Genomic DNA, 6,614 nt, shown 5'->3' with positions numbered 1-6,614 from the left:
GGTCCAGGTATCCCAGGATCACCAGGAGAATGAGCACAGACTGATTCTCTGGCATATGATTCATTGTACTACTCAGATCGTTTTAAAAATCAGGATCATACTTGGATAGGAAAATATTTATTAAAACATTGCCAAGTGCTTTCCCCACATGCCTGTTGCATCACACCTTGTGTCAGTCACTGCTTGCTGACTGCAGACCACTGTTTGCAAAGCTGCAGTGGAAGTTCTCCATACATGGATGATTAACATACATTTCTACATTATCCATAATATAACTTTCATCTCTTTAGCCTTTCAATTTTCACAGCTTTATTTTAAGGATAGAGAGTCTGTAGTGCAGGGACACTCTTGATTTGATGGGAGCTGATGAATAGGGTAAGATAAATACCATATAAATATTTCTTTGAAATAATGCAGTTGCTGGCAGAGTGAATCAGATGTCTGTGTCTCATGATGGTGCTGTCACTTTATTAGACTTTTTAATTCAACATTGAATCCATGCTTTATGGCCAGCTATTCCTTTCCTACTTTGTAACTTGTCATTTACAGCATGTTCACTGTGCACCTAAAATATTTGCACATCTTCTCAAATGCAGTTTGCAGAGAGAAATTTCAGCTGGCAGAACAGCACCAGCAAACTGGAAGTGCAGCAAAATCCCTCAGGTTCAGAGTGGGGTCAGTTTTGGTGGGTGGCAGTCAGGCAACTTTTCTGGTGGATCATATGATAGTTATTTGGAGACTGGAGAGAAGAACCAGAGCTGAAATGATGAGTTGTGGATATTAAGTGCTTTCTGAGTTCCTACGCAAACAGATGCACTTCAGAGCTCACAGTGGTCTGCAGACCACAGGGAGGACAAGAAACCAGTTACAGCTCCTAAAGGCAGTGTGAGCTCCTGGTTCACACTGCTTCATGAGGTCATTACAGTGTTTAATGAGTGGGTAGAGGGTTAACTTCTGGCACTTGACAATGAGAAGATCTGTGCACTCATCCAAAGTTGGAGATTCAAAGCTTTCAGACAAACTTAAATGAATGATAGCCTGACTCACCAGGATGAGTCAGGCTTGTTCTAGAAGGAGAACTCCTTTCTGCCTGGATTTTTTTGTGACTAGGTATCAGTAAAGTGTTTCTGGTGCTTTTCTCTGAAAACAGAATAGTAAAGCAGGACAAAGCAATGAAATTGCTCGTGAAACTTGTGCAGGTGGGAAAAGTCACCCAGATCCATTTCACATTCTTTGCAAACTGCTCTAGAAATGCAGTAATCTAGGAAGATGCAACTGCCTGTCTATTCTCTGGAGTCTCTTTGTACTTGTTCACTGCAGCAAAATCTCTTGAGGTAACTCTGCTTGTACTTTCTGTTGAGCTGTGAAATGCTGGAAGATGTATTTGCAAAGAGAGACTTTCATAGGGCAATGTTCTCTCCAACGCAGCAGCTGCTTTCCCAGTCATCATTCTCTTTTGGTTTACCTGTTTTACCTATTTCTCTCAGCAGCATTTTCTGGGCAACATTTTGAAAATAGCCTTCAGCCTGATGGGTAAAATGAAATGGGATCTCTGCCTCCTCGCTGCCGTGGTCCTTTGGATTGCAGTTCCCATGTTGTTCCAGGCTCCAGGCAGATCTGCTGCAGTGCTGTGGTCATTCTCCTTCTGTCAGCCAGGGAGGGGCATTTGTCTGGAACAGCCTTGGAAACCTGAAGAATGGCACTGTCTAAACAAATGCTACTTTGATTATTGGAATGGGTCCAAAACCAATTGTAATAACAACATTTGGGATTTGGGTTGCAGCTGCCAGCCCCTAATTCTTCCCTGAGTGGCTTTTTGTGGATGACTTTATTTGTTGCCTGAGGAAGAGGGTGGGTGGGGTGGCAAACAGATGGAGAACTGCAACACAGAGATGAAAATCCTGAGCCCCCAAAACCTGGAACTCGAAACTAATAATACCACAGTGTTCAGAAAGATTAGTCTTTTGATCCTGTTGGCAAAACCTGCTGTTTCCCAGCTGGTCAGCCAGCTCTGGCATCCACCAGTCACAATTGCAACTGAGAAATGACTGGAGAGCTGCTTCTGTGCTCAAATCCTCATTGCCAGATGTACAATTATCTCTACTGAAGTAGCAAAAGAGTCTAGCTTGGAACACAGCAGGCTCCAAGCAGCTTGGTTTCCTTTGGAAGCTGTTGCACTGCACTTTGTCTCTTACCTTTAATTCTTGACCATGGCTGACATCCCTCACCTCTTGACCTGTGCTGGCTGTGCTGTCCTGGAGCTGTGATTACTTCAAATGGCTAAAATACATGAGACTATTTATAAGGTCATGTAAGATTTTGGCTAAGGAGGAAGATGGAAGGGGCAAGTCTCCTTTCAATGAGAAGATCTGTTTTCCTCTCACAGATATATGGCTTCCCTTCTTGACTGCTCCTTAATTAACATGAAAATGGACTAAATATTTTAAGCAAATCAGAATTTCAACAAGCAGTTACAGCAGTGTCTCATGTTTAAATGTACACAGCACTATGCACGTCATCATTGAATAATGAATTAATAAATATATATGAAGGAATTTTTAGCCCAGAAAGCATACCCCGTTTTAGCTTCCAGTCAATTGCCCTATTTACTGCAGGTTTTTTTTAGCAACGCTATCAGTCCTGGAAGTAGCCTTGTCAATATTTTAGTTGCTTTGGTGCACAGAGCCATAGCATTCAGTTGAATTGTAATCCTTAAATTGGCAAGCAAACAGGTTTGCTCAGCTTGCCTGTTCCCTTTTTGGTAACAGAAACTTGGAAAACCTCCTATTGAGGGTAAGGATGAAGCTTCTTGTCTGACACAGCTGTGAGGTTCTGTTGTCCACAATTAAACCTCTCTCTGATGCTGCTGATTTGAAGGGTACAGAGAGGCTTCACCAGCAGAAAAAATTCTATTGTAGGTTGATCTAAACCTTTCAGAGACAACAAGAGTTTAGCATTCAAATCACATCTTTTCTGCTCTCCCTGGGAGAGAGTTCATCTCCTCCTCCCCATTTTTAAAGGTATTTATAGCCCTTGGACCCGAACCTGCTAAAATGTGAGGCTCAGTTGTGATTTGGATGACAAGATTTTGGACTCAGTTTGACCCTGCTGCGTGGATTGCATGGAGCAGGCGGTACCGCCCGAGGGCCGCGGGTGGGCTGCAGCCTCTCCTGAGCCCAGCGCTGCCCTGCCTCGCGTCCACCTGGGCTGAGGGAGGGAGGGAGGGACACCGGAGTGCTGTGCTGGGATTGCAGTGGCAGGGGCCTGACTGCCACTCGGGTGACGTGGTGCCCTGTCCTTAGCACCACCCAGGATGGTGTGCAGGCTCTCAGCATGACCAGTGGCATCCCCCAAATAAGATGAGAACCGTGTCTGTACCCCGCAGGTACAACTCCCTGTGGCTGCAACTTCCACTCTGAGAGCTCCTGTCCTTACAGTGTCGTGTTTGTGTTGTGATTCCTTGCTGTGCCTCCTGCTGCTGTGCAGGGACATGCTGGTGACAGGAAGAACCTGTGGACCTGTGGGAGAGGGAGCACTGTCAGATACAAGGAGGAGCATCCACCATATAATGACAGTGATGATACACTAATGATTGACAAGAGCAGAAAGTAAATGGACTGGCAAATAGTTTTCCCTGGAGTCTCATTTTATAATAGCCATATCAAGTGCTACTTCTAATAGAGGAGGTAAAAAGATAAGATGCCTGGGGAACATGATTTTTTAAGAATTGAGTGCTGTTAAGCTGCATGTGAGACAGGATTTGTGTTTAGGCTGTGCACGATGGAGAGCAGTCAGCAGAGCTGGGCTGTGGATGGAAGTAGGGTATCAGGTCACACAATTCTGTAAGATGAAACCAACATTTGTTCAGGCCAGGATTCAACTTGGCTCCAAAGTATGTGCATTAAATCCCATTGACTTCAGTGGGACTATTCATGTCCTTTTAAAGTTACACAAGGGCTTAAGTATTTTGCTATGTTGAAGCCTCCCATTGAGACTTAAATTCATTCTTCCATGTAACATAAAATATCCCAATGGCAATATTTACTTCTAGCTAGGAAAACCCAGAGAAAAGATGAATTACATTTCTCATTGAGGCACACTCAGCATTCACATAAATAGCTTCTGTGAGGTGTTTTCTAGTTGAAATTACACATGCACCATTTACCTGAACATATTCTGAGGTCTAAAATTTTATCTTTGTTTCTCTTCAATTTCTTTAACATAAAACCAACTAAATACAGTCTCTGAAGACTGGTCAGTTGTTTAAGTTATATTGTGAACGTTGATTAGCCTGCCAGCAGGACACTTCCATTTGAATGCCATTGGAAGGTAAGTGGGAGCCACGCTGGAGCACAGGAGGGAAAGAAGCAGTCGTGGAGGAAGGGATGTGCTTCTGAAGGCTTCATGAGGCAGGAGAGGACATAAGAAAGAACTGAACAAAATGTAGGAACTCAGGGCTACTGCATGAGAACCAATAGGATAAACCCTTCTCCTTTGGGGGAAAAAATGGCACAAAGAAAGCAGTGAAAACACAAAGCTTATTAAGGCTCTGTGTCAACAACACCAAGCAAGGTTGTTCTTACAGACCTCAGCTGTGCCATGGGTAGGAAGACTTGAAAGTCCCCCAGCCTGAGGATGCTCAGGAGAGCAGGTAGGGCAGGTGCTGTTGCTGCTTCCCAAGGCTCCTGCAGCCCCACAGGACACAGGTGAGCTGATGTGTGCAGAGACGGATGGAAAAGCAGCTGTGGAAAAATGCTCTCTCCATCCCTGGGATCCTCTGGGCAGCTTGGTCACAAATGGGTCATGTAATGCTCCTGTAACACTGAGAAGGACCACGCTGACCTGTTCAGTGAACTGGCCCTGCTGAGGACAGTTTCATTTAAGCCACTCTAAGTTGTATTTATTACGTGCTACTACCAGGCACAACCTGCTTGTAGGATGTGAATTAGGATGAACTCATGGTCTCTAGGAGTATCTCTGTGAGTAGATGCTTTAGCAGCAGGTCTGGCAGTGCAGAGCTGTGATTAATGTGAAGCCTTGGTGTAACTTGCACTGTGTTCCTCGGTGGCTCTCACATTCACGCAGCTGATGTAGTGCAGTGAGTCTGTGGTCTGACTTGGAGCCAGCTGGAGAACCTGAACATAAATCTTGAGCTAAACCTCCCTCTGCTTCTGCGGGTGGGAGTGATGCAGCTCATGTGCACTCTTCTCAGGCTGCTCTTCTGCTCCCTCTTTTGATAAAAGGTGCATCTTCCTGTGGCTAAGCTGATAGTCACTGAATAATCTCTTCAGCAGATCTATCCTGTGCAGCTGAATAATTTGTTACAGTTTCTAAAACCTGGTAGGAGCTTTGTGAATACTGCGTGGCAAAGGAGCTGTCAGCCTGCCTGTCTGCTGCAAGCAGGAGGCAAACACACAGCAAACCCCTTCAGAGCTGACTTTAAGGGCAAAACCTTGACTGCAAACCCGAGAGTTGTGATTTCAGGTTATAACACGCCTGGTTCTGTGACAGAGCTACCCAGCACAGCAGGGGTGGCATTTGCCAGACGTCATTACTGGAAGCTAACTCAAATATCTCCAGCTCTGGCAGGCGTTTGAAATTCACACTCAGCAACGGCAGCAGTTTTGCTGGAATGGATTCTCTGATCTCCTGCCCCTTCCATTGTCAGTCCTGGTTGTGCAAAGTGATTCGACCAGCAGCGATTCCATGCCAGAGTGTTTCATCCTCGTGCTGTGCAGGAACAGCTGGTGGGACCAGGTAGAGTACAGAGGCATGATCAGGCCCAAGGAGCTTCTGTGAAAATTTCAGCCAAGAACTCTTTTTTCCTTTTTTTTTTTTTTAATGGCCAAGATATAAATCCTAGAAAATGGCAGGGGAAAATGAAAATGCTGACTCAACCGTAGCTGCAGTCACAGTGGCCCTGCTCTGTCTCTGTGTGGAGAGAACAGAGAGTTGTCAGCAGATGACTACATTTTTCAATTTTAGGAGCAATTCTCTTGATGTGTTAACCTTATTTACACTTACTTCAGTACACTCATGTCTTTCTGCTGAACGTCAAGGGCAGCTCAAAAATTAAAGGGAATTAGCAATTTCTTCCCATGTCCTCTGCTGTGATTGCTGGAATTGCTTCAGCTTTGAAGCAGGGAATGGTGTTGAACAGCAGTGTGTTGGTGACAGCGTTCTCATCTTGCATGCACTGGTGTGTGCAGACAAGTCCCTTCAAGTCCACAGAGTCACAGATCTGCGTATTTAAATTTAGGACACAATATTATGTTTAATTCAATGCATTGGTTAATAGGCCACCATGGTCTCCACTCAGTACTGATGGGTGTGGGGTGGATGGGCTCTCCAGAGAAGACGGAAGGAGCTGGACATGCAGCAGTGGGACCACATCAACTTTTTAGGGTCACTGAAGTTTTCGAGTGTTGTTCAAAGTCTTTCAGAGCTGCTGCTGTCCAAGTGCCTTCCAAGCCAAGTGCAGTTTTCATGTGTCCTTATTAAAGACAGTGGGGAAGAAGCTTAGGATCAGAGAGGAGGAGGATTAGAAAGAGAAAGGAAAAATTAAACGCTACCAACAAATTCATACTGATAATAATATGAGCTGTAACAACCAG

The sequence above is a fragment of the Corvus brachyrhynchos genome, unplaced genomic scaffold (assembly GCF_000691975.1).
Source record: "Corvus brachyrhynchos isolate BGI_N302 unplaced genomic scaffold, ASM69197v1 scaffold220, whole genome shotgun sequence".
In the NCBI taxonomy this organism is placed as follows: domain Eukaryota; kingdom Metazoa; phylum Chordata; class Aves; order Passeriformes; family Corvidae; genus Corvus; species Corvus brachyrhynchos.
Note: the sequence above shows the minus strand (reverse complement) of the source record.